This window comes from Haliaeetus leucocephalus, unplaced genomic scaffold (genome assembly GCF_000737465.1).
Source record: "Haliaeetus leucocephalus isolate CR32 unplaced genomic scaffold, Haliaeetus_leucocephalus-4.0 Scaffold795, whole genome shotgun sequence".
Lineage (NCBI taxonomy): Eukaryota > Metazoa > Chordata > Aves > Accipitriformes > Accipitridae > Haliaeetus > Haliaeetus leucocephalus.
This window is the reverse complement of record NW_010973231.1, coordinates 195020-220990: the sequence shown is the minus strand read 5'-3', so window position 1 is coordinate 220990 and position 25971 is coordinate 195020. Positions and strand designations below refer to the sequence as shown.

General features: G+C 44.1%; 1 protein-coding gene across 1 annotated transcript in view; it reads left to right on the top strand.

The window, feature by feature from the left end:
• Nucleotides 1–25971, top strand: part of NHS (Nance-Horan syndrome (congenital cataracts and dental anomalies)) — a gene marked incomplete at its 5' end in the record, with an annotated part of 264515 nt that overhangs the window by 106167 nt on the left and 132377 nt on the right. The gene's annotated exons all lie outside the window — the stretch shown is intronic.

Genomic DNA, 25971 nt, shown 5'->3' with positions numbered 1-25971 from the left:
TGCATAGACAGAGGAAGATTTTCTAAGGCTTGCAGGATGTTACTTGTTCACAGCCACCTATATAATAACATGATAAATTTTTAGTTCTCTAATTCTGCATTTCTCCTAAATAGTAAAGTAATCGCCAGCTATACTTTCTGGAATGGATATCTATATCTGATAGTTTTCTATTGAATCTCATCCTGCCTTAATAGGTGAGGAGTTTTTCTTTCAAAGGTGCCTCTGCTTCAGGGTAAAGTCCTTATATGAAGAAATTCCCCAGCATTAACAACAATTATTTCTACAGAAATAAAAAGATGAAATCCCCTAAACAGACTTTTTTTTCTTTTTTTTTTAATTGGCTGTGTAGCCAGACCGGAACTATAAGGAGACATTAAGGGGGATCTAGAAAGTTGGTATGAGACCTCACACCCTCTCACATGTTTGTACCTTCACAGATTTTCCAAATCTCTTTGTCCATTCTGGAGCATCATGCCTGAGTAGAGTTAAGGTTATTTTTTTTGTTTGCCTTTGGCTTTCTTTTCTCCTGTGTTGTAACCCAAGTGATTTAACAGTCCACTTAAGAACTTAATTTGATCCCTTATCTCTTCCCAGGTTAGTTGTCAACCTTTTAGAGAGTCCTGGAGGAATCCACCCACTTCCACAGTAGTCAGCGCAGGTACAGAGCAGTATGTCTGCTGCTCTGCAGGGTCATGCATCCCCAGGGCCCACAGCACTTAACACTTAGGCAGCTTGCAGGGGGCTCCTCCAACTTGCAAATGCTCAACAAAAGGAAAAGCAAAAGGCACTGCTTGGCAAGAGGGTGAGAGTAGGCAACAGCTGTTCTTCCAGTGCGTGATACAGCCGAGGCCTGGTGTGCGCTGTAAAGAACAGGGTACCGGTGGCTTGTGCTCCCCTGGCTGGGGAAGGGAGAAGAGAGTCATTCAAAAGCAGAGCAAGCAAGAGCGTTCAAAGTCGCAGCAAAAGGGGGGAATGGACACTGGGGACAGGAAGAGCTACCCAGACACTCGAGCTACTGGAGTGTACCCCACAGACAGACTGGGTTTTTTCAGGCTGAAAAACTGAAGAGCCACATTGCGAGAGCCTGTGTTTTTCCTCCCCCACTGCTCATCCCCTTATCAGCAGTGATGTGCACATTTGAGAACTACATTAGTCTGGAAAGCTGTGACTCTGGCATCTCCAGCACACGTGTGCTTATGTGCCAGTGAAAACCTTCTACTCAAGTGTGTCGTAATTGGAGTGATTTCCACAATGCTCTTGGTAAATACAGGCTGGAGAAGGTCACAGAAAGGACAACATCACAAGCTCTGGTTAAGACTTTACTTTTATTTTGTGTGTAAGGAAAGACTTCTCCCCTCCCTCCTGTCTGCATCTCCAGCCCCTCCTCCCCTTCCCCAGCATCACCCTTTGCCAATGTCTGGAACTCTTGGGGGTTACAGATGTTAATGTAATGACTTGGTTTTGTTTGTCCTGGCAGCCAGTAAGGAATGCCATGCTTGGTGGCACGTATTTCAGAGGCATTTAATAATCTTCAGTCTCACGTTTTCAAGCAGAGTAGCTATGAAATGCAATGACAGCCTTTGTCCAATGCAATGCCCGTGCTGCTGAACCCAGGAGAGTTTCCCAGCATCTGTGCCTGGGTGCGTGCCACAGCCATGTCCAAACTTGACGTTGGGGCATGACCAGAGCGTGCACTGTCCTTTCCCATTCTCTGCTGTGCCAAGGAGCCGGAGCACACAGGCTGGATGGGAGCCACAGATCACTCCAGCAGATTTCACGCATGTCCCCTGAGACTTGCTGGGGCATGCCCTACGAGGCAACCTTGATACAACCACTATGGCACATAGGGAGAGTGACAGAGAGTGGATTTGTAACACTATACCCAAGGGAATAGTGCTCAAGTATCAGCTTCCCACTGGGGTGCAGGGATGAAGGTGAGAGGAGAAATAAGGGATGCTCCCATGAATGGCTGTTTATATCCTAAAGGCAGTGCAGGATCTGGGAGCAGTGTGCACCAGCTCGAGTGAGTAAGTAGTTTGGTTGTCAGATGAAGAGCTGGGTGAGATGCCAGCACACTGTTTATAACTGATGAGGGTAGGAACTGAGCATTTGGAATGAGGTAGGGCAAAATCCCACAGTTAAAAATGCTGTGCAACAGAGCAGCATAAATCATAATTGCTAGGAAAAGCCCCGCAGGTAAAGGATGTGGGCACAGGAAAATTGCTGCAGCAGCTAAAAAACACCGTAAGGAACAATGGCTTTGAAGCTGTGGTTTCCACAAAGACTCAGTAAGCCATGCAGAATGAATTCTGGGCATGACCAGCCAGCTGAATCTCAGGTATGATTAGTGAGGAAGATGAGTGAGGATTTGGAGAGGGACATATGTACTGTGCTAACCTTATCTGCTGAGAGCATCTCTTAAATGAAATAGGTGGAAAAGACTTGTGAAATTACTTTTTTCAGGGGAAAGGTTGGAGAAAAAAAATATATCATCCTGCCCATAACGTGTTTTTTTCTTGTGGGGTCTGAACTCTTCTTAGGGTTTATGGTACCAGTAATATAATACCACTATCACATAAAGGGTTTTGAGTACCAAGATATTTATTCCTTCTAAGACGACAATACTGAACACATAGGCTGTGTTTCTGCCACCGTTAGCCAGGCAATCTCTCAAAAGTGTGCGCACTGTTTCTGTGCATGTCCATATTGTTATTTTCTGGTACAAATAGTTCTGCATGCATAACCATATACAAATGTAGTATGATTAATTATTCAGACACCACCACCAAGTGCTGAGAGCTTAAAACAAAAAAAAAAAAAAAAAAAAAAGAGCATGAGGTCCTTGCTCTACAGATTTTCTGCACAGAGAAGGGGAGGAGGGAAAGAAATGTGAAGGCCAGTTCTGATAATGTAGTCTATAAATTTAGTGTGGTAAGGCTGCATCCTCCCTTTTAATATATTCTGAACTTTTGTGTTTTTCAGCTTGTCAGAAGAAAAATAGGATGTTTATCTTCCCAAAATGATCTCTGGTTAGGCTTATCTTGACTATAGATTGAAAATCAAAATATAAATCATGAGCCTTTCTTATGCAAATACCCATTGTTAACATTTGTCAGACACAGAAAGAAAACACTCAAAGTCCTCTCTCATCTTTATGGAGGATGAAAACAAATCACAGAAGTAAGTAATGCTGAAAGTGCTAATATACTTTGAAGCCTTTGAGCAGCATTAAAATCCCAAGAAACCTGAAGGTGAACTGTTTATAAAAATAAATAAAAAAAATGCTTGGCATACTAATGACCCAAAGCCACCATTTTGTAAGAAGCTTCATGTACTGAAAGATTTGTCAAGCATTGGAACAGGCTGCCCAGGGAAGTGGTTGAGTCACCATCCCTGGAGGTATTTAAAAGACGTGTAGATGTGGCATGGTTGAGTGGTGGACTTGGCAGTGCTAGGTTAACGGTTGAACTTGATGATCTTCAAGGTCTTTTCCAACCTAAATGATTCTATGATTCTAAAAATACCCCTGGCAAAAAAGATGCCAAACACAATGGCAACTGGAATCATGGGACTTCATGTTTCTGTTGTAAATAGCAGAAAATGGGAAAGTTTAGATTGGCCACATCAGGAGGAAGTTGGAGAAGAGCTAAATTTGCTAATTGAGGAAATATTTCAGACTATTCTCTACCCCTGAAGGGCTCTAAGTTTCTTTTTTGAAAGGTGTCACTTTGTAAATATGAGGTACTTGGAATTCTCGAGTTATTATTGTAACCAGCTTGGAGAGGCTTTTGTGACTAGTGTACTTGGCTGAGAAGGGTTAGTGAGCCCATGAGGGCTTTTGCAATTTATTTTTTTTTCTCCTAATTTGGAGAATATTACCTAGCTCTCAATCACAGCTTCATAAATGTGGCTGAATACTATCATCACAATCTCAGTGACTATGAAGGGAGATGATAGTATCTAGGTAAACCAAACCAAACTGTATTTACGAAGTTGGCAGTCTTGACCCTTGCTAGTTTTGAATATGTCTGATTTAATGAATCTCCTCTTTCTTTCTTTCCTCTTTAAAATCCAGCCTGGTGACTAGTTTTTCACTTAAAGGTGCTCAAATTTTCTTATGTTTTTGATGTATTACATGGAAAAGTGGATCCTTGGGCTCTTCAGAACTTCATTTATCTCATGGCTTTGCCATCAATCATGAAGTGCACATAGAAAAATATATAGAGAAGCCCCCCAGCCACAGTAGGCAGTTTGAAATGGGAAGTGAGGCTATGTCTGCAGATGAAATGGGAGCTTGGGTCTTCCACAGTTACTTCATCTAGCAATAGCAGGTCTGGTGGCCTTCGATGGCAGAGGCATCACAGAGTTGCTCCTGGGTGATTGCGTCAGTGGCCATGGGAGATCTCACGGACCTGTTGTAGAAGTGGAGTTAGAGAGTATTTCAGAGTCCCAAGGATCTTGTTGGAAGTAAGTGGCTTTAGTAGATCTGATAGTTTGGTTAAGTGCTAGTTAAACATCTGTAGCTGTGGGTGATCCTCAGGACTTATCTTCTTTCTGAGACCCATTGAGTGAACCATGTCTCCAGTAAGCTTAATTGGCACAGGGTGATGTAGCTAAGAGGAAGCCAGCTCAGCTCCTCAGGCTTCTGGACAGGCTTCACCAGCAGGAAGGAGAGGCTTGCCTTGTGCTGGGGCTCTGACCTGCTCTATACATGGTCCAGGTGCTTGCTGTGGCCCTTGATGCTGTAGCCTTTGAATACGTCGCTGCTCTTAAAGTCTTTTGTCTCTCAGAGGTCCTGGGAGATGGGGAGAGATATGTATGCAGCAGAGATAAATGACTTGTCCTGAGCTGTGGGGGAGATTTAGTCTAGCGTCTCTCTCTAGTGCTGTACGTGTAGATGTCTATTATGTGTTTTTGTGTAAGGGCAGGTGCTATTACCATTGCCACTGTGAACTAATGCTTACCTCATTTTGGCTGGAAATTCTTGTTTCTCGCTGTAAAATCCATTCTCTTCCTCAATTTTCAATCCCGTATCAGCAGCAAGGTGATCGTTGTATATTTGTACCTGACTGCCACAGTAGGTCCTGTACAAGTGAGTACCCTACATCACATCACAGTGGAAGTTACCAAAATTCCCAGTCAAGAAAAAAAAAAGTCTAAGTAGGCGTCTGTAATGCAGACTAAGTCTTTCCTGTGTCTTATTTCAGTGCTTTTCTCTCCTCTGCTCAAGTGAAAACCAGATCCCTTTGGACAGTCAAAACTTTTAATATTTCATTTCTCTACATTTTTTCTCTTTTTATCCTTCAAAAAAGAACTGCAGTCTGCAGATGAGACCCTCATCTTCCATTCCATGTTTCCATATTGATTAGAAGAAATGAAGGATGAGCATACTGAGGCTGTGTGGCTGTGCTCTGATCCATCGTTGCAGAGAACGCAGGGGTGCTGTTGCACGGAAATGTTGCAGATCAGTTCTCGGCTGTTGTGGCTTAAGGGTGTGTAGGATGCAGTGCCTCCTGTCTCTGGTGTGTGTGATTTGTAAAGATCCTGTGGAATCACTGCGGAAATTTTCCTACATGGAAATCATCTGGTGCACTGGGAATGTAACCCCTAGGTGGTATTAGGGCCTTTCCTGCATTGTTCTTTGTTGATTTTCAAGCTGAGACAGCCCAGAAGGGCTCTGCTCCTTCTGAGCTCTCCCAGCCTCTTGATGGGTCCCAGCGTGGATCGGGAGGGACGTTTAAGTGTACGTTGGGGTGAGGATGCTCTTTGTTTCAGTGCTTATTTGACGTGCAGTCAGCAAGGCTGAACAAGTCCTATAGAGTGTGGCTGGCGGAAAAGTCCAAGTTCAGCTGCCTTTGCTGTGGGGCTGATGTCAGAAGGATTTACCCAGCTTTGGGGACTTTTGTTTGGGGAGACTGACCGCTTTTCCAGAGACAATGGCCACACCAGTGCCAGGGCCGGGAGCAGCGGGAGACAGGCATACGGCTGCTGAATGGGCCCAGCCACTGCGCAGATGGAGGGATCAGCCGGTGAAACAAAAGTAAAGCTGCTGCCAGCACATTGCTGAAAGGAGAGGGGCAGGATAACGCACCCAGGCTGGCGCAGGAGCAGCCTGTGCAGGTGCCATGGAGTCAGCGGGGCTTAGAGGCGGCTTCGGTCCCCTGAGAGAAAGGATGCAGCCCTCATTTTAAACAGGGAGGATGAAAGCAGGCTTGCCTGCTGTCTCTGAGTCAAAAGTGTCAAATCCCAATGAGGGCAGGTGTTGCCCTTGTACCTGTGGATTTAGTGATGAGCTGAGCAGGTTTTCACTGGATAACAGGGTCCCAGGGAAACTGCTAGGATCTCTCCTTCACCATTTGCACGGAAGCAAATCCTGTGCCTCGGTGGGCATGCTTTGGATCATGAGGAATTTGGGATTTTGTTCCAAGGGTAAAATCATATCTTTGAATGACCAGGGTTGGTTGGAGAAGGCATCTTTGCAAGACGAGTGGTTGGTTTCTCACTGCTGCAAGTGGATGGCCACAGCCACTGCAAGCCAAGCATGAGGTGCACACAGGGAGCAAATCTGTGCCTCTTGCGGGTAAACCACACAAGTCTGGGGCAGAGGCGTGCAAGCAAGGTGCCAGGGTAAGGCCCTGACGTGCCTGCCTGCTTCAAGCAGCGAGATACCAAACACAACTGAGGGGTGTCATATTGTCTGGCCAGCCCAGCCATTCATAAACATGTTTTTTCCTCTTGGAACAAACTCCTTCTTTCTGAAGACACCAAGATACCTTCTTCTGCCCTGATGATGGAATAAGTCATGCGTGTCACTAGGATTTTAACTCTGCCAGTAGAAGGGTTGGCCATACCTAGCCAGGAGATGACTTTAAGGGAAATAGCAACAATGCAGGAAGTCTTCTGAGTTGCTTTGAAGACTTTCCAGGACTTCACTACTCTAAAACTTGGGTCTTCTAATTTCTGGCCTAAATTAATTTTGACCATTTTATAACCATTTATTCTTGGACCAACTTCAATAGCCTGCCTTTGGTTTTGGCTTTTATCTTCAGGATGAGTTTAGAGAAGGCATCGATATAATCCTTCAGCCTTCGCTTTGCAAGACTAAAGCTGAAGTTTTCTAGCCTCCTCTTTTAAGATAGGTTCACAAATCCCCAGTTCCTAGTAGTTTTTCTGTTCCAGAGCTTAGCTTAAGAGCATTCTTGGAAATCTTACCCCAAAAGGACTGTGCTATGTCCTTCTAGGTTTTGTCATTTCTACTAGGCTATCTGGGAAAGTGGTATGTGTCCTTAAAGGTATGTAGGAATATGTAGAGTGCATGCACATGTGCATATTTCAGATGTGATGTCTGGGAATCGTTATACATATCACATTTTTGTACAGATAAGTCCTTACCTGTATTCTCTTAAATGACTTGATTTATTTTTTACTCCTTACTATATCAAAGAACACAAATAACTTTGTAATTTTGGAGAGGCCCAAATCAAGATTGCCTGTCACAGTTCAGTATAGGAAAGGCACCAAATACAGCCTTGGAAATCCCACTGATCTCTGGTTTTCATCTCTTATAAAGGAATACTTGTCGAAGTAATTTTACCCCTGTCAGAGAAGCAAGTGAAAGGAAGTGTTTCCAGGGAAGTTGGTATTTTAGAGACACAAGGTTTCAGAGGAATTAAAAAAGGTTGCTCTTTAAAGGAGCTGGTGCTGGCAAGCAGGAAGACAGGCTATTTTGCCATCTAGTCTTTTTAATTTTGATTGCAAAAAGTATTGCTGGCTTGAATGATGGGCCATTTAGGAGTACGTTTTTTTAAAGCAGTGTTGAAAAATGAGAGCAGATAGAAGAGAATTATGTTCATGAGCAAAGGGTAGCAGCCACTGAAGATGCCCCTTCTTTCCAACCTCATCCTGCAGGGTAGGTCCTTCCTAGTTGATCTGTGGTGCCTCAGAACTACTGCCATGCAGCCCAGCGGGGGAATCCTTTCATTTTGGTTTACGTGGGCATTAGGCATACTTCTTCTTAATAGTGTCTCCATTTGGAAACTGAATATCATCTCATTGAGCTCTAAAGGCCATTTTGCTCCAAAGCTAGTCTCCAGGGTCACCTAATGTTATTTAGTTTGTAAAAATGCTGCATTTTCTATCTCTGTTTTTACAACACAATGGTTTAACTGGTGGCAAGTATGCTGAACCCAGCCTGTGACACACTTTAGTTTCCCAGAGAGATACTGGAAATGCCTGTGCCAGAAGAACCAGATGCTGCTGTCTGCCTGCATTCAGGAGCTGGGCTGGTGATGCTCCCATGGAGTGGAGGCTGACAGTCACTCTTGAGGGCAGAGACAGCTTATGGGGGATCTCAAAACCTGCATCTGGATGCCAGAGTTAAACCATCTTGTCTTTGAAGAGGTAAAACAGGGTATTAGAGTCTTACAAAAACAACAGTACTAGAAGGTGAGATCCTACATTGAGGCTGCACAAGTGTCAGTGGAAAAATATGTGGGCGCCTGTTATGTACTTAAGCTTAGAATTGACCAAGATCTAGTTTGTCTCTTGCCTCAGGTCCACTCTGCCATTTGCTGGCTACCTGTAAGTTCAAATGGTAGTCATGTCAAGGAGAGGGGACTTGGCCAAGTGGAAGGATGCTTGGGCTGTGAGCTGTTTCACCAAATATGTTTATGACAGCTTTGCACTGCCAGACTCTTAGCAGTGACTGTAGTCCCAAATCTTCTTACAAACAGAATGATAGTTATTTTGAGGTTACTAATCTTGACAGTAAGGCAAGCCCTGCTTCCTAAAGTTGTGCATCATGGGGAAGGTCCATCTGCTTCTATAAAACAGAAGTAAAGGCTTGTAATGAGCCCGTATCATTCCCCCAGTGATCATACGAAACAAGGAGCTCTCTTTAGAGCCCTTCCTACTTTCCTGTTATATGATCCCAAGAGCTCTCCAGTAAGCTTCCAAGCCTCTCATGTTGCCAAGAGTTTAACAGCTATTAGATTGGGAAGGAGGAGGGCATCCCAACTCATGGATATGCCATGCTTATTTCAACAGAATATGGTGGGTCTCCAGAGTCAAAGGTGTTAATGTGACCTTGATGTGGTATGGTGTTTAATGGTCAAGTGAGGTTTCAGAGTTTGAGCACAGAAACCTCTGCCTGCTTGGGCATATTGCCAAGAACTTCCATTAAAGTCCCTGACTTATAAAGACTTCTCATTATCACATAATATTCACTTTACAATACTATGTTGTTAGAGATACAGATGAAAAGGCAGGGGAGAAATTGAAGGCATCTGAAAGGTGTTGTATGGGCAGATCTCATTTTGCTTCTGAAGCGCATTCTGGTTTGCTTCAGCTATGGAGGTTTACAAGGAAAATCCAGTTTGAGAACTTAGAATTGGCATTAAATATAGCATTAAAGAGCATCTTGTTGGAAGGCGAAGTCACCCAAGATAAGCTGGAGTAGTTACTGCTGCGGTTTTTTTGAGAATGCTGTATTCTTGCTTGAAAGATAAAGAGGGGAAAAAAAGGCAAATAGAAAGGATAAAAAATGCTACTTCCGTTTCTGTTGCTGAGCGTCCTGGCAGCCTTAGCACGGGAAGAAGGCTGAGCACAGCCTTATCACTCACTCCAAGACTTGGCAAATTAGGACCAGCGTTAAGCTGTTTATGACTGCTTTTGGCTGTCTTTTTAGTTATGAGCTCACTACAAAATTGCCAAAGAAATACTGTTGACAGCTGTCTGGGCTTCCTTAGAGAAAGGGAGAAAACTGGGAATTAAGAAGAAGAGGAAGAGCCTTTCCTCTTGTTTTTGCTCAGAGCTAGGAGCAGTATTCACTGTGCAAACTTTGGTGGATTATTTTCTGGTCCTGAGATCTCCTTGCTCATGAGACATGACTTCACAGAAACCCTAGGCTTAGTTCAGCTTCTCTGTGGACTTACTCCAGCCTTTAATTTTCACTTTGATTTTTATTTTCATAAATAATTGCATGTAACAGACTAAGCTCCATTGGCTTCCATGAAAGTCTGTGTGTTAGGAGCAGGGAGGGAAGAGGACAGAGTATACTTTGGTCAGGCCTAGACATGGAATGAAACAGGCAGTGGGGAGGATCCTCAGATGTGCAACCTCTTTGCTGCAGGTACAAGCTCATTTACTAACATTCCATCATTGAAATAGGGGTCTGGCCTCAACTCAGCATCAAGCCTTAGGGAAGACAATTAGGGAAGCCTGTCTTGTGTCATCACTGCATGGTCAATAATCCATCCGGTTGTTTGACATATTCATGGTACTGGCAAGAGTCCCAGTCTCAGGTACTGAGGCTGGATGAGGCCTGCCCTGTTACTGGAAGAAGTTTTCTCTTGGCAGGTTCGGTCCCTTCACAGAAACTGTAGCCAGGAGATGTGTTGCAACTTTTAATCCATTAAAAAGATGTTAATATTAGAGGATCTTTCATTCATTTTGTCCATATGTTGTTGTAGTGATCCAACTTGCAGTTTACAGTTGGCAAACAAGACTTACCTACCTGGTCCAGGTTGAAATCTAGTGGATTTCGTGAAGGTGGATGAGAAGGGAGTTTGTTCCACTGAGCGCATTGTGGCAGGTAGCTGCCACATTGCAAAGGAACCCTTTTTATAACCATTAGAATAGCTTTTGCCTTGGTCCTGCTGCCCCTGCTTTTCTTAAATCACTACTACTAGGAGGCAAGCACCCAACATCCATCATATTTACAGCCATGAGAGTTTGACCTCACGTGCATTTTACATTCCTGTTGGTTGAAAGCTGTTTTCAGGCACTCTTTGGATTTCTCTCTCTTTGGTAACAGGCTTTTAGATTGTATGTGTGAGACAAACAGAGATGAAGATGCACAACAATTTAATTTGATGGAATCATAATTTGTCAAAGGAAGAATTAATATGGATGTAAACATTGATTATGCTCTTAAGAAAAATGAAAAAGTAAAAATTCAACATGTGTGTCCAGTGGTACACCACAGTTTCACACCTGCACCATCTCATGTACCTCTGCATACACATTTTCAACCACAATGTGAATCTCACAGCTTGTGTCTACAACATCAGTTTGAATTTTAGGTTTCATTTACACATTACTAAGCATAAAAATTACTGTCTGTCTGTCATCTTTCTCTCTCCCTCTGTGCACACACATCAATGATGAAATGGATTGCAGAAATTTATGAGCTGAAATCTCCTGAAAATTGGAATGGGTTATGCAGTAAACTTTTAACTGCATAAATAGAAGTTTATTGGTGCTTCATTGCATCTTTCAACACTGAATTTGAGGTTATGAAACATGAATAAACATTGTAATTGTGAAGTTTCTAAACACAAGCAGTTGGAAGTTGATATTGAGGCTTGAGAAAATGGCTATTTGACTTTGTCATGGAATTAAATGGGTTAGTCAGAAAAATCTGATGGGATGTATTAATTTAGGGATTATTGATCACCAGAACCAACGAGTATAATCCCATGTTTAAAGAGAGGTTGCTCAATTTAATCCGACCACTGGTGTACTGACTGTCAGAAGAAGATGGATCCAGACTCTTGTCATTGGTATCCAGTGACAGGACAAACTGAAATCACAAGAAATTATTCCATCTGAAAATCAGAAAAAGCTTTTCTATGGTGCGTGTAATCCAACATTGGAGCAGGTTGCCCAGAGAGGTTGTGGAGTCTCCATCCATGGAGATACTCAAAACCTGACTGGACATGACCCTGAGCAACCTGCTGCAGCTGCCCCTGCCTTGAGCAGGGGTTGGGCTGGATGCTTTCCAGATGTGCTCTTCAGCCTCAGCCTGTCTGTGAGTCTGATCCAGAGTTTCTGTCCACTGTGGCTTATCAACACTGTACTGGAAAACCTTTCTTCTGAGGGACAGTCTTAAAACCTTTTTGGTTCTGGTCTATGTTTAAAAGTTAGACACCTAAATCTCAACTGGTTATCTGGCTTCTGTCATGGTCAGTGGCTGTTATGGAGGAGTCACCTCTCCTGTGTGCTAGGTGTTTAAGGTGGACGAGATATGCGTTACCTTATGAAGGTCTCCGTTTCCCTTTCTTGACCAACTCGGAGGTCTAGCTTTTAGACCCCCCAGGTTGGGTGATTCCCACCATGAATTTCTCTCAGTGCTTGCCCAGCCATGATGTATGCAAAATTAGCAAGCACCTGTGAAAATACCAACCATAAATGCACTGTGCCAGCCACACTTTCTCCATGTGCAAAATGGGAATGGTGACACTGAGCCAGGTTTGTAAAGCATGTCGAGAGCTGAGAACAGATGTTCCCTGGGGGTCTCTGGACTCTGCCTACACGGCAGCAGTGCAGGGCAGCAGGAGTAGGCACACAAAGAAAAAAAAAAGTCAGTGCTGAGAACTTGTCCCCACATTGTGCATGTTGCTGGGGCTCACCAGATCCAGCCCCATGGACTGAGCACCCTTTAGCAGCTGGAACATACTCAATGTGTTCCTCAAACACATCTTGCAGTTTGGTTTTATCTGAAAGAAATCCAGTTTGCACACTCCCAAAGCACTGTGATGTGAACCATGGCACGGTGCGTGGGGATGAGGAGGAAATTCACTTCCATAGCACACTTGTGATCAGGACACAGAAATGCAGGTGTACCTCATGAAAGTTAGAGAAGGTCAAAATAATTAAAAAAAAAAACAGCAAAAATTGACAAAGTGCATTGCTGTGATATTATTAAGAGAACTATCTTAAGAAAGGTGATAATACATCAAGGGGTGGTTTTATCAATACATGGTTCGTTCTGCCTAAAATGTAATTTCAGAGGTACTGAAGTTGTTCTAGAAAATGGGTTAAATTTGATTAGTATTTTTGACAGAAAAGAGGAGGAAGTGAAGGTTTAACAAAGTCAACGCATTTCATTGCAGCATTTTTCTGAACATGAAAATATGTCATTTTCAGATTTGCTAAATGAAACTTTTCAACCTTTAATTCTGAAACAGTATGTTCATTTAAATATATGATCTGAATTTTGAAAAATCATAGAAGGCTTTAAACCCTGCTAAGTATCCCAAAATGAAGCAAGTATTTGGTTTTAGTCTAATGCAATAGAGTCTACATCTTTTTGTGATATATGAAGTCTTTTTTTTTTTTTGCTGGGGGAAGGTGAAGAGAAAGAAAATTGGATAAATAACAGGTTCATGCAAGTGTTTACGTTGGTTATTGAATGTATTTCCCATGCATACTGCCTGACAATTGCGGTGGCATTTATTCAATTGTTTAAAATGCAGCTGTGAGTTTTGCAGACAAGAAGATGCTTTCTTTAAGTAAATTTTATTAATAATTTTCTATCTTCATTTTTAGAAAAAAAAAATCAGAGGATATGATATAGGAAATTCTGCCTAGTTTTGTGGCATGGATTTTGACCACATGCTTATATAGATAACTGTGGCTTCTCTGCTCTTCTACAGCAGGGGTTTCCAGGAATGTCACTGCATTTAGTTGTGCCCTGTGACTATTCTCACATTATGGTTTTCACAGTTGCTGCTGGATGTCGTTTTTTTTCTCAGAGAATGAGCTACACTGGCAGCCACAGCTCAGCCACAGATCTCGCAACCTTAAGTTTAGTTCCACTTTCATTGTAAATATGATAAAGCTTATATTCCAAGTGGATGCCTGTAACAAAATAGGATTAATTTCCTTCCATCCTTTTTATAGGTGTTCCCATTAAGTTTTTCCTGGCTAAAAACTTCACCTGTGAACAAATCCTGCATCAGTCTGCAGGCAGGTTGGGTATCACCTGCCAGAGGGGTTTCTGTGTGCAAGAGCTTTCCTCCAGTTTAGGTGTTGCTTTTGGCCATCTTTCACATTCCCTATCCTACCAGCTACCCAAAAATGGGGTGCGAGAACTTGATTACCAAAGGTGCCATGCCATGAACCCATCCCACTGCAAGGGGCCCTGCCTGCAGTAACCTGGTTCCGTTGCCTTTGCCTTTGCCTGTGGTGGGACCCAAAGCGGGGCACTCGCTGGCAGTGGGAGTGTGAATGTAGGAGGTGGACAGGAGTCACTGACAGTTACACTCTTCCCTTACAGTGAAACGGCTGAATTCACAGATTGTTGCAACCTCTTTTGGTTTCAGAAATACACAGAAGGGGAAATTTACCTAAAAATGCCAACAAAATGTCAGAGAAATTCACATGTGCATTTTGCATGTCCACTACTTGCCTCTTGGATCACCCAGCTTATCCAGAAGGGGAGGGCCTGGATCTCTAAGGGTGGCAAGTTCCATCCTGCCATGGAGCAGAAACCACTGACACTCACCTGCCCCTACAAAGCAGGTCATGCGTGTTGCAGCACAGCAGCTGAGCAAATGTGAGTACTGCCGAATGGGTCTGTGGATGGTCCTGAGAGAAATAACAAGCAGTTTGCTTTATTTCTACCTTCCTATCTGCCACTTTTTTATCCCCCTCCTGCCCCTCCAAATCCAATGAGGTATAAACCAAATGCCACTGCTGTCAAAAAATGTGCTGGTGCTGGCTCTGTTTTCTGTCAGTTCCTACTCACTTCAGAGCCTACAGAGTTTAGATACGTGCAGCATACACAAAGTTCAGGGTTTTTCATGTGTCTGACTCTCTGAAATGATGCACTGCTTTGATTTCTGTCCTTACCTATGTATGTTCTTGACATATGCACAGCTGTTGGTGAGTTGGAGGGAGGAGATGCACTGGCCTGTTTCAGCATGGCTATATGTGAGACTGAATTTTAAGACACTGGATACTTGGAGGATACCTGTGAGTATTCGTATGTGAGTGTGTGTTTTGTGTGGGTCCAAGTGGGTTTTTTTGAGATTTTTGAAGGGGTTTGAGTGTGGCTGGCCTTGCATCAGAGCAGAACCAGAGTGGTGGCTATGCAGAGCTCTGAAAGCCTGGGGAGAAGAAGGCAGCACAAAGGATGATTCCATTTACTGGTAGATATTGAGGAGACAGTCATATTATTCAGTCAGGGGACATTGTGTAGTCATGAAGGTGCGTGGTAGAGGGGTCTTTACTATGTATATGTTTCAATGACTTTATAGCATGTTGAATGCGGGATTCTGAGAGCAGATGACGTGGGAACAAGACATTGGGATGACTCTGAGGAAAACAGATAGATGAAAACCAAATCCCTCACTGCTGCTCTGTGGGAACTAGTAAAAATGTTCGTAGTGAGTGAAACCAAGTCAGTAACTCTGTCCCCAAGTTGCTTTTCCTCCACGGTTCAGAAAAATTGGAGAAAAGGCAGAGAGATGTTGAGCTGCTCCTCGGTGCTCATGTGGCATTGTGAGGACCTGGGAATATGTGCCGTGGATAGGTCTGTCACGAAGACTTACCTTCACAGTGCACAGCTACTTCTCCCAGGGTGCAGCAGAAGTACAAGCCAACCCTGATAAGGGGGAAAAACCCAGAAGTTCACATCAAACGTCTTTTTTCATTTCAGCTGCTTTCCAGGTTGCCATGCACTGATTTGTCTGTTTATTTGCCCCTGGAGCACTTAGTTCCAGCATATATGATTACATACTACTTTTTTGGCCCTGTTTGGAGACAATGAGTGGGTGTGTTTGTTCTGGTAGCTTTAGGGTAAGAAACAGCAAAAGAGGTACCATCTCCTCTGTAGTTGGGAGGAAGGTGAGCGCTGATTCTGCTATTACAACAGACTCCATCCTGGGGTTGCTGACTCCATGCATGGACATGCACAAGTAAGAGGAAGAGCAGGGAAAAGAATAAATGGAAACAGAAGAGCAGTACTGAGCACATTTGAATGTTTAATATTTTTCAAGGCAGTTTCTTTCATTTCACAGAGGACGCTGCCAGTTGCATGTTCAAGGATAATTCACCCGTAAAACGTGCCCATCGCCCAGGTAGGATCTGAGGGTCACTTCCCAGCACACCACACTGTTTTTCAATTATTATCTTTTTTAGGAAAGGAGGGGAAGTGGTTGTGAGCTTGGCATTTAAAACTCTGAGAAGTGTACTTTCAGCGAGAGGATAATCTTCTGGCACTCAGCTAACAGCAGATGTGACACCCAGCCACTGAACTTGCTCCCGGAGTGTTCTGGACCACAATGGAACAATTACTTCCTTTAAAACTGTAAGACCATAATGTTTCCAGATCCTGTTGGAACCAGCATCTACATGAGCAGTGGACAGGAGAGCTTAATTTTTATACTTGTCTAGGGCAGGTTTAGTTAGGTTTCTGGTAGCAGTTTCCTCACCTCCTTACCTTACCCATTATTCCCATAGGAAGACTTGGAAAGCGTGCAGTGGGAAAGATGTTTGTAATTCACTGCTCAGCCCCACAGGAATATCCATAGATTAGCACAAGCTATAAAACCAGGGGCACGCCATTTTCTTCTCCCCTCTCCTGTCATCTCTTAGCCAAGACTGAGTCTTTCAAATCCTGTCAGTTGAGATCGTATCATTTTGTCTGCTGACTTTCCCTCGAAAGGAGTGGTGCTCTTTCTCCAAGTCCCCAGAGGCCAGAGGAGAAAGACAAGAAAAATGGGATAAATAGGCCTTCTCCCTAGATTTGCCCTCAAACCTGAAACAGACCTATAAAACACAAAGTCAGTGTCCTCGAAGACGGGGGAACCCCTCAGGCAGAAGCTGTTGCCGGCAGCCGGCGATGTGTGTGCTGCGGAGGGGTGCAGGAGGGAGCCTGGGGGGGGCCCTGGGTGCGGAGGACACAGGGTGTCTGGGTCCCACAGCTGCCCCCAGCCCTGCTTTCAGTGTAAAGGCAAACAGTGGCCGGCTCAGCCCCGTCATACCCTCAGCCTCTGCACCCCGTATTGCTATCCACTGCCCTGCTCCTCCCAGCTGACTGCAGCTTGTGCCCTGAGGAGCAGCATAGCTTCCCCCACATTTTGTGATCTTATCTGGGGAATGATGAATGTTTTCTTTCGCTGGGTTGGATTGTTTTGGTTTGGTTTGTTTTCTGGGACAGGACACTTCCCGAGAGGATCAAATTAAGCAGCATCACTAACTGCATTTTTTGTTTCTTCTTTGTTTTCTTCCATTCCCCGTTTTCTCCTTCTAATGGGTAGATTTTAGATGGGATATTCAGTGACACTGAAAGCAATTTCTGGGAACTGGGAGAATGAGTAAACCATAGGAACCTTCCTGCAATTTAGAAAAGGCTGGGGAAGCAGGGAGGAGAGGAGCAGCTGTTATTGTAACTGAAATAGGCTGCAGGACACAGCTGACAGTTTCTGTGGAAGAAGCAGGACCGTGCACAGATAAGCTTCCATAATCATCAAGAAACTAAAAGGAAAAAATCTTGAGTCCATAGGTGGCATTCAGGAGGACTGCATCATTGCCTGTTGGCTCACCCGTATTTGGGTTAAATAAGGCTGGGGTGAGAGGGAAAAATGTGCTACACGGACATGCTTTGATTCTCTTCCACTATAACCAGTTTGCCAGGTCTTACAGATTTTTTCCTATATAAGAGGAAAAATAAATCTTCAAGAGCGAGTTGATTAACAGATACAGGATTGTGAAAATGGCTGACTGTTGTTTCATGTCTCTGGTTGTAGGGAGTTCATGCGCATATGCACTTGTCTGCATGTACTTGGTACCCATCAAAATAAACCTCTTAGCCCTGGTTCATCAAGGTGTAGATCATCAACCATGAAAAAAAATTCATTCCAACGGAATCAGTCAAACTGCTAATGTAATTAAAGTTAGGCGTGTTCTTTAATACCTTGTTGAATCAAGGCTATTGCTTTCATCTTTTAGCACAGAAAATATGTTGAGGAAAAAAAATAATAAAGGATTTTCCTCAGTTTTTGGAGAGGAGATAGGGAAAGCTTCTTTTTCATCAAATTAAAAAAAAAAAAATCTTATCTCTTTAAAGGAAATCCATACCCATATGCAAAATACAAGATAAAGAAGAATAACTTGAGGGCAGTAACTTGGCTGCTGGCGTGGTCATATCTGTTAGAGAAATTCTGTGGCAGGGAGGTGGTTATCTAGGTGCAATGTCAATCATAGAAAAGATAACAATTTTACAACTTTTGGGTTGGTGCTACAAATACCAGATTTCATGTTGTGTCATAAATCAGTGAAAAAAAGTTAGGGAGCAAAGCATTCCTGCATTTTCAACAGTAGTGAGAGGGCTTGCGTTTCATATGGAAGAGGGAATGAGTCACAGTTAGGGGTTTGACTTGATTTTATTTTGAGGTGTAACTTGGCAACCCCAGCCTAAGGACATTTGTATGGCTTTCCTTGTCCTGTGGTGCAAAGGAGATGAGACACAACAACCTAAGGATCTCCGCTGGGTTAGTGAAACCACCTGAGCTGAGTTTGCGCCAAGGGGAGTTTCAGACTGTGAGCTGAGTACACCTTTAGCCTCATCTGTCTGTGGGTAATACCTCATTTTTCTCTATTATCTAATTTTATGATTAATCTAGAGAGCTTTCACACTTTAGAGTATGCTTTCTCTGTGTCCTGTTTAACCTTTCAGGAACGTCCATCCCTTCCATTACTTTTGGGTTTCAAACCAAAATTGTGGGTTTTTTTCTATCTGGTTTCTCAGCTTCTGTGATGCTTCTTGCACAGCTCCTCAGCCCTGTGAGGTTCACACCCAAACTATAGAGTTCCTATAGAGCTTTTCTACAAATCCAGACCCTTTCCTACTAATGGTTTTGTTTCAAGATACGGTGGTCTACCAGTGGGGTGACCTAGAAAGTGACTGTATTATATATTTCAGCCTTTAGCTCTCTGTGAAAGCAGCACTGGCTTCTTGTTTGTATAATGTCTGAGTTAAAGGAGTGGTGGTTTGTTTTTTTTCTTTCACTAAAGATCACTTCTTTTCACCCATATTGGCTCAGTATTGCCTCTCTTCCCCTCTTAACTAAGGTGAGCAACAAGGAGCTAAGCAGTCAGAGAGGGAATGGGATCAGTTTGGTGGCTCCTGTAAAACCCCAGCTTTTTGTAGTGGTGTAATTTACAGCACCAGTGTTTTACTGGGGAGATTCTTTGGGCTACAGTGGTCTCCATTTATGAAGTGCCTGCTCCTGTTTGTGTTAACCTGTCAGGCACATCATCATGAATGATAAAATGGTGCAGAGCCCCTTCTGTAGAGTACTGAAGTGCAGGCTGCCCGTTTCTCAGCCGGCGCTGCAGAGATGTTTGCAGCAGCTACGCTGCCATGATATGGCACAGCTGCTCCTCTGAGATTCCTCTTTTAACTGCTAATTCTTCAGTCCTTCAACTCGGACAAAACCGTCTATGTGAGTCTTTAAGGCACCACATTTTCTTCCTTTCTGATCTGCTGTTCTTTTTCTCCTTCACTTTCCCAAATAAATAAACCCCAAATCCCTGAATGTGTTGACTTGATGGCGTGTCTGGACAATGATGTCACTAGTGATGTCACTGATATAATACAGATATATAAATGCATAAAGCATGCTTTTCTGGCCAATTCAAAGACTTGCCCTGAGGAGTATGCTATGTAGATTGACACAACTAAAGGATGGATCACTTAAAGAAGCATTGAACCTAAACAACCCAGTGATGGAGTGATGAAGTTAATATGCGTCTTGTTTAGCTTGCACTGGGCTTTTTGAATTTCCCGTCTGTTTTCTTCATCCATCCTGGAGAGAGGGATGAAATTAGATAGTCCTTCAGGACACATGGTCATGACAGAATTGAGTAGAGAAAGGACACAGTGCGACATACCAGGCTGGAGAATTCATCTCGACACCTGACGAAGGGTCAGTCTTCCTCAGTTTATTGTGTCATTTCTTCCCAAGGCTTTTTGCCCATTTTTGGGTGCCATTTGGGCTCAGAGGCTAGGTGAATTTAGCCACCTTCTCTCATTGGTGTTGTCTTCCCATACTCGCTTCCTTGTGTGAATGGAAGAGCATCTCTGCCCTGTTCAGTTTCCTTTTCTGTATCAGCTATCAGACTGGGGTTAAGTCAGGCAACACAAGAGCCCCTGTGCTCTGATGTAACCCACAGTTTCCCTTCCTGTACAACTGCTGTTGGCCTAGTGGTTCCCTGTTGTGTATTAGTGTGGCCCATTCCTCCAGTCTTCATGTAGAAGCTTTCCCTTATCCAAACTGAATTATAGAGTGTTATTTTCAGACTGTTTTTCCAACTTGAATTGTATTCCTGTCTTCCGGGGCATGGGCAGCCTCCTCCAGCATGGTGTTACCAGGAGTTCCCTTGCTCCTGTTTTCCTCCCGCTTTTAAAGCAAGGATTCATGCTTACCCTTTTACAGCTTCTGGGCCTTCACCCGTCTACAAGTTCTCAGGGATGACCACTAATGAGCCTGTTAATCATTGCTTCTGTTACTTCTCTAAGCACTTTTGAATGAATTTCCTCAGACACATGTGATTTAAGAGCGTCTGTCCATTTAAGTACTTTCTAACCTTGTCTTTCCATGGCCCAAGCTGAGGTCATTCCCCCTCCTAGGTACTAGTTGTTATAGAAACCTTATTGCTGCTGAACCTTTTTGGTAAACACTGATGCAAGGGGGACATTAAACACTTCTAACAGCCTCATTCCTCTTCGGACACATGCTTGTCTCCAAAAGGGGGGCTGCCCTGGGACCCGCTGCTGGTGGAGGGTGAGGTCTCGGGCAAGCCCTCGAGCAGGCTTTTCTCTGCAAGGAAGCCTTTTGATTATATGCTGGGGTTATCCAATGCCAGTGTGCCCTGGCCCAGCTGACGGGACAGGCGCCATGGTGTGTGCCCTGTTCCCCTTTTCACACGCCTAGCTTTCTCAGAGCCGGAGGAAAGAGCAGGCGGAGGACCACTCGCTTCCCACTCGCTCCGGTATGGACTGCCCCACAGACTGTTTGTTCAGGTGGTGCCAGATTATCATTATCAGACCTCACACTATAAAAGCCCCTGAGTTTCTATGCTTTGAATTAAGAGAGTGATGACATGACAGATTAACTTTTTCCTACTTTACCCCCCTCCGTGCACCTATGCTCTTTTCCACAACCTCCATCTAATAACAATAATAATAACAACAGAAAACAAAGCAAATCCACAGCCCATGCAGGAAACTGCTCACGAGTTGCAGACTTAGTGTTATTTTTTATGTCGTGCCCGCCAAAACCAACATGAGCCTGCCTCAGGGATGTGAAACCATCTCAGATTTATAAGAAATGAGTATTTTTCATGGCTCCTCCTTCTTCTTCCCCTACCATTTTGACAACCAGCCAGTCTGTAAAAGCTTTCCTGCAAACCCTGCTCTGAGGGAACAATGTGCAACAGCTTCAGTTTTGCTCAGAAAGGCAAAAGGTTGCCTTGAAAACCACTGATATTGTTGATTGGTTTCTGGAGAAGGGCGTTCATTAGTGCACACCTTAAAAACAGACCAGGTCCTTTCTGCAGTGGCTGTTTCTTGGCTGACTAAAATGTGTGTGTATATATATATGTCTGTCATCACCACCTCCTCAATTCCTGGGAATCCCAGTGGCAGCCCCAAAGTAAGCGGCGTGTAGCGAAATGCAAAGTCCTGGTCCTGTGTGCTCCTTGCTGAGCTGGGGGCAAGGGTGTTTGAAGGACTGCGTCTGGCTGATGTGACATCAAACACGGCCGTGGCTTGGTACAAACTGGGGAGAGCACCAAGCATTGGAGCTGTGGAGCAGAGCTGCGTCTTTGGCCTGCCTGCTTGGGCTTGGGGCTGAGGGCATGGCTGGTATGTGGGTCACTGTCTGCCCCCCTCACGGACACTCTGGGGTGCTGTGGGGCAGGCTCCCCAGGACTGCTCTTGCATGGCTTCTTGTGTCCCTGTTGTTGGGCACACCAGGTGCACCAACTGCATGTCCTCCCACATCTCCAGTGAGACAGGGTCAAGACATGCTACGAGATTTTTCTGCATTATTTGCAGCACTGTGCCTACTCTCACTGTGGTGGTTTAACCACAGTAGATGGATTTCCTTTGTCAATGGAGAATTGGAGAGTAAAATATAGAAAGCACATGGTGGGTATTAACAGGCAAACTTATTTATCGCTTCAGCCTTTGATGGACATAGATGTTTCATGAAGCTCATCATAGGAGTCAGAATTCTTGCCAGCAGATTGGCTGCATCAGTTTTGCCAATACCTGACATTCATGGACCAGAAATTTGCCATGGGTATTATACTTTTTACAACACAATTTGCTTTCAGATTTCTTAACTTTATTTGATGTAAGCTTTGCTTGCAACCAAGAAACCTAAAACTATTCTGTTTTCCTTCAAATATACCACTGACTCCCACTTAATCACCTGACTCCAGAAACTAGTGCTTTAGGAAAATCACCGGAGTTTGAGCAGACATATTCACACTTGCAGCATGTAATAGCCAAGGCCTGGAGTGTCTGGTGCACAGGGGTCTATTTGTTACCATAAATATAGCCAAACGAGCTGTTTGATACAAAATGACGTGTGACAGCAAATCAGTTGAAATCTCTAGGTTGCACATGGGCAGAGTCCTGGTCCTGGCCTTACGCATTTGGCCACAGCTGAGTGCAACACTGCCAAGTGTTCTTATTTTGAATGAACCTTATTTAGCCCCGCTTCCTTCTAATATGGTGGCTATCAAAGATTTCTTCTAACTTTTTAGACACATGGAATTGCAGAGAATTGTTGGAAAATATATCCCCCAGTGTCTAAAAAAAATAGAAGCTAAATGAAAAAAATACCCAGATGCATTATGAACTGTTCAGGCCAATCTTGTGAATGCTTAAGTTCTGACTTTTGAAATATAAAATGCCATTTTAGAAGTTATTAACAGAGCTCCCCATCTCTGGCATTGGAATGATTAGTGAAACTAACTTCAGAAATTGATGACTTTCAGTGACTGAATTTATCCTAAGAGAAAGAAACAGTAGACCTAACATAATTTATTAACATGCTGGTCATCCTTTATCTCAGAAGAGGAACAGCAAACTGCAAGAATGTGGTGTTTCCCCTTTGTCAATTATCTTTAAAATCAAATTATTCTGAATAGTTTCATTCTTCCCCGTTCTTTTCATGCCCGTATGAACATGGTTGCCACTCACTAGACCCACTGTGAAGATGCACTATGAAGTACTGAAAATAGCATGTGGACTTAGTCTGCAAAAGCCTTCGTGTGGGTCTCTGTCAGCAACTGACATGGGGGAATGGAGGTGGGGGTACAGCCGAAAGAGAGGTATGCTTTTCAGAGGAGTAGCTGTCTCATGGGCTGGCGGGACCTGGAAGCCAGGGGCACCAGTGCAGTGCTCCCAGAGCAGCCAGCTTTTCTAAGCTCTCATCATGCACTGGTGGCCAGGGAACAAATGGAAGTCACCTTCCATGACAGCATGAGCTTCAGCTTGAAATCTAGGAGAATACAAAGGTTAAGTGTTTGTGCAATTGTTTACAAATATATAAAATGCAGTTTTTTCAAATAAATATGTGTATTTGCATCAGTTCAAACATGGAGATGACCTGTCTCATCTTGCCACTTTTACAATGGACAGGCATTTTGGGAGCCATAATCGGGACAGGTTGACGTTTTTGTAGTCTGTGCTGGTTGGAAAAGAAACCTTTTTGTGAGCATAAGCTTGGAGTGTATTTTGTTCCACAAATGCTTCTCAAAGTAAGATAGCTATGGTAGTGAGTTTTTTCAGCTCAGAAGTAATCAGTTCAGCTACACAAAACTAGGCCTCTGAAAGGACAAGGGAAGGTTGCTGAACCTGGCAGAACTGGAGGTTGGAGTTTTTAGCCACTTCGGGCAAATGTCTGAGTGTAAACCCAAAATGCATTCTGTGGATTTCTATTACAGTGATGATGCAAGCCGTAGACACCTATAGACGTGTGTGTGAGAGAAGAAAAGGTGGGTCTGTGTGAAACACATGTTGCAGTCCAGATTTGGGACTTCTGAACGCTCATCTGAACCTTTTGGGTTGGGTTTACCCCACTTCAGTCATTCTGCCCTTGATCACTCCTTGTTATTACTAAAACATGCCTGTCTGAAACACGCTCTCTGCTAATCCTGTCTCAGAGATCTGGCTTCCTGGGCAAAGGAAAGCCTGCCTTTTGGTAACATTAATGTATTGTCCCCTTTTAGCAATGGACATGATTCCTCGACTAGGCAGGCAGACCATTGTGGCTGCCTGGCTGGCTCTTTGAGGGAGCTGCAGGGCCATGTGGACAAGCCGAGCTCATCATCCCTACAAGCTTCTTTGTTAGTTACCCACCGATGCACAAGACAAAGAAGCGGGCCAGTAATGGGTACCAGATGGAGGTTTATGTGTTTAAACAAAGACACATTCTGGACAATCAGAAACAACTGAGTGGCAGTTTGTACATTAAAACCTGATTTAACAACAGCACTTCCTTGCTGACTGTTTTGGGTTTGTGTGGCGGGGTTTTGGTAGCGGGGTAGGGGCTGCAGGGGCGGCTCCTGTGAGAAGCTGCTGGAAGCTCCCCCGGCTCCAAGCCGGACCCGCCTCTGGCCCAGGCCGAGCCCCTCAGGGACAGTGGAAACACGGGTGGGAGAGCAGATTTAAGAGGGGAAACCTGCAGGGAGTGGGGGATTGGAATGGGAGAGGAACCCCTCTGTGGGTACCGAGGTCAGGGAGGAAGGCAGGAGGGGATGCCCCCGCAGGCCGTGGTGAGGCAGCAGGCTGTCCCACCCAGCCCATGGAGGGGAATGTGGGAGTGTAGGCCCCCCGAGATGTCTGTGACTCCATGGGAAAGCCCGCGCTGGAGCAGTCTGTGACTGAAGGAGTGTAGCCTGTGGAAAGGACCCATGCTGCTGAAGTTCATGAAGGATTGTAGCCCATGGGAAGGACTCACGTTGGAGAAGTTCATGAAGGGCTGTCTCCTGTGGGAGGGACCCCACAGTGGAGCAGGGGACGAGTGAGGAGTCCTCCCCCTGAGGAGGAAGGAGCGGCAGCAACAAGGTATGATGAACTGACCCCAACCCCCATTCCCTGTACCCCTGTGCTACTGGCGGGGAAAAGGTGGAGAAAATCAGGAGTGGAGTTGAGCTGGTGAAGGAGGGAGGGCTGGAGGGAAGGTGTTTTAAGATTTGGGTTTACTTCTCATTATCCTTGTTTTGATTTGCTTGGTAGTAAGTTAAATTGATTTTGTTTTTTCCCCAAGTTGAGTCTGGTTTTTGCCTGTGACCATAAGTGGGGAGTGATCCCTTCCTGTCCTTGTCTCAACCCATGAACGTTTCTTTATATTTTCTCCTCCTCATCCCACTGGGGCCAGTGTGGGGAGGAGTGAGCGAGCGGCTTTGTGGTGCTTTGTTACTGGCTGGGCTTAAACCATGGTACTGACCTGGAAGCAACAGGGCTGAAGGCCCTTTTTGTTTCTGTTACTGCATGATTCCCCGCTATCCCTACTTCTGCCTGGGCGGCATGTGTACATATGGAGAGGGTATATGTAGGAGCATCACTTTCACAGCCTGTGGAGAGCATTCCTTTCAATGGGACATGGCCAAGGTCAACTAGTTTTAGAGTCAAGTCACCTTGTTGGCCGCTTTTGTCATATTCTTGTATGTGTTTCTCCCTAGACTGCGAGAGGGAATGTTGTTATGTTTGTTTGTTCCCACTGGTGGGTCTCTGCTGCAGAGTGTAGGTGTGTTTTAAACCAAACTTTGGTAGTGTACAAGTGGTTGCTATGGCTTCTGCCATAGAAGATAGCATGAGTTTGGTTACAGCTAAGCATCGTTTGTATTTCTCTAAACTAAGTTGATTGAACGAATGGAAGATGTTCTGCACTACTGGGTGGATGTGTGTTGAATACAAAAATGAAACTGTCATCATCTCTGCAAGCTATAACATCACCCTCTTGTGTATACTGAGTATTGTGTTTGACTGCATGTACTGATATGCTTTACAGTTTGACATGTTATATAAATAAAAAAATCATTAAGAGAATGGTAAATTCCTAACCTTAATCTCTTGAAAGCCAAACAATAACATTTAACCTTAACTCTGTCCATTTGGATTATGGTAAAATAAACTTCCTTGCATGTTATTCTCAAATAATATAA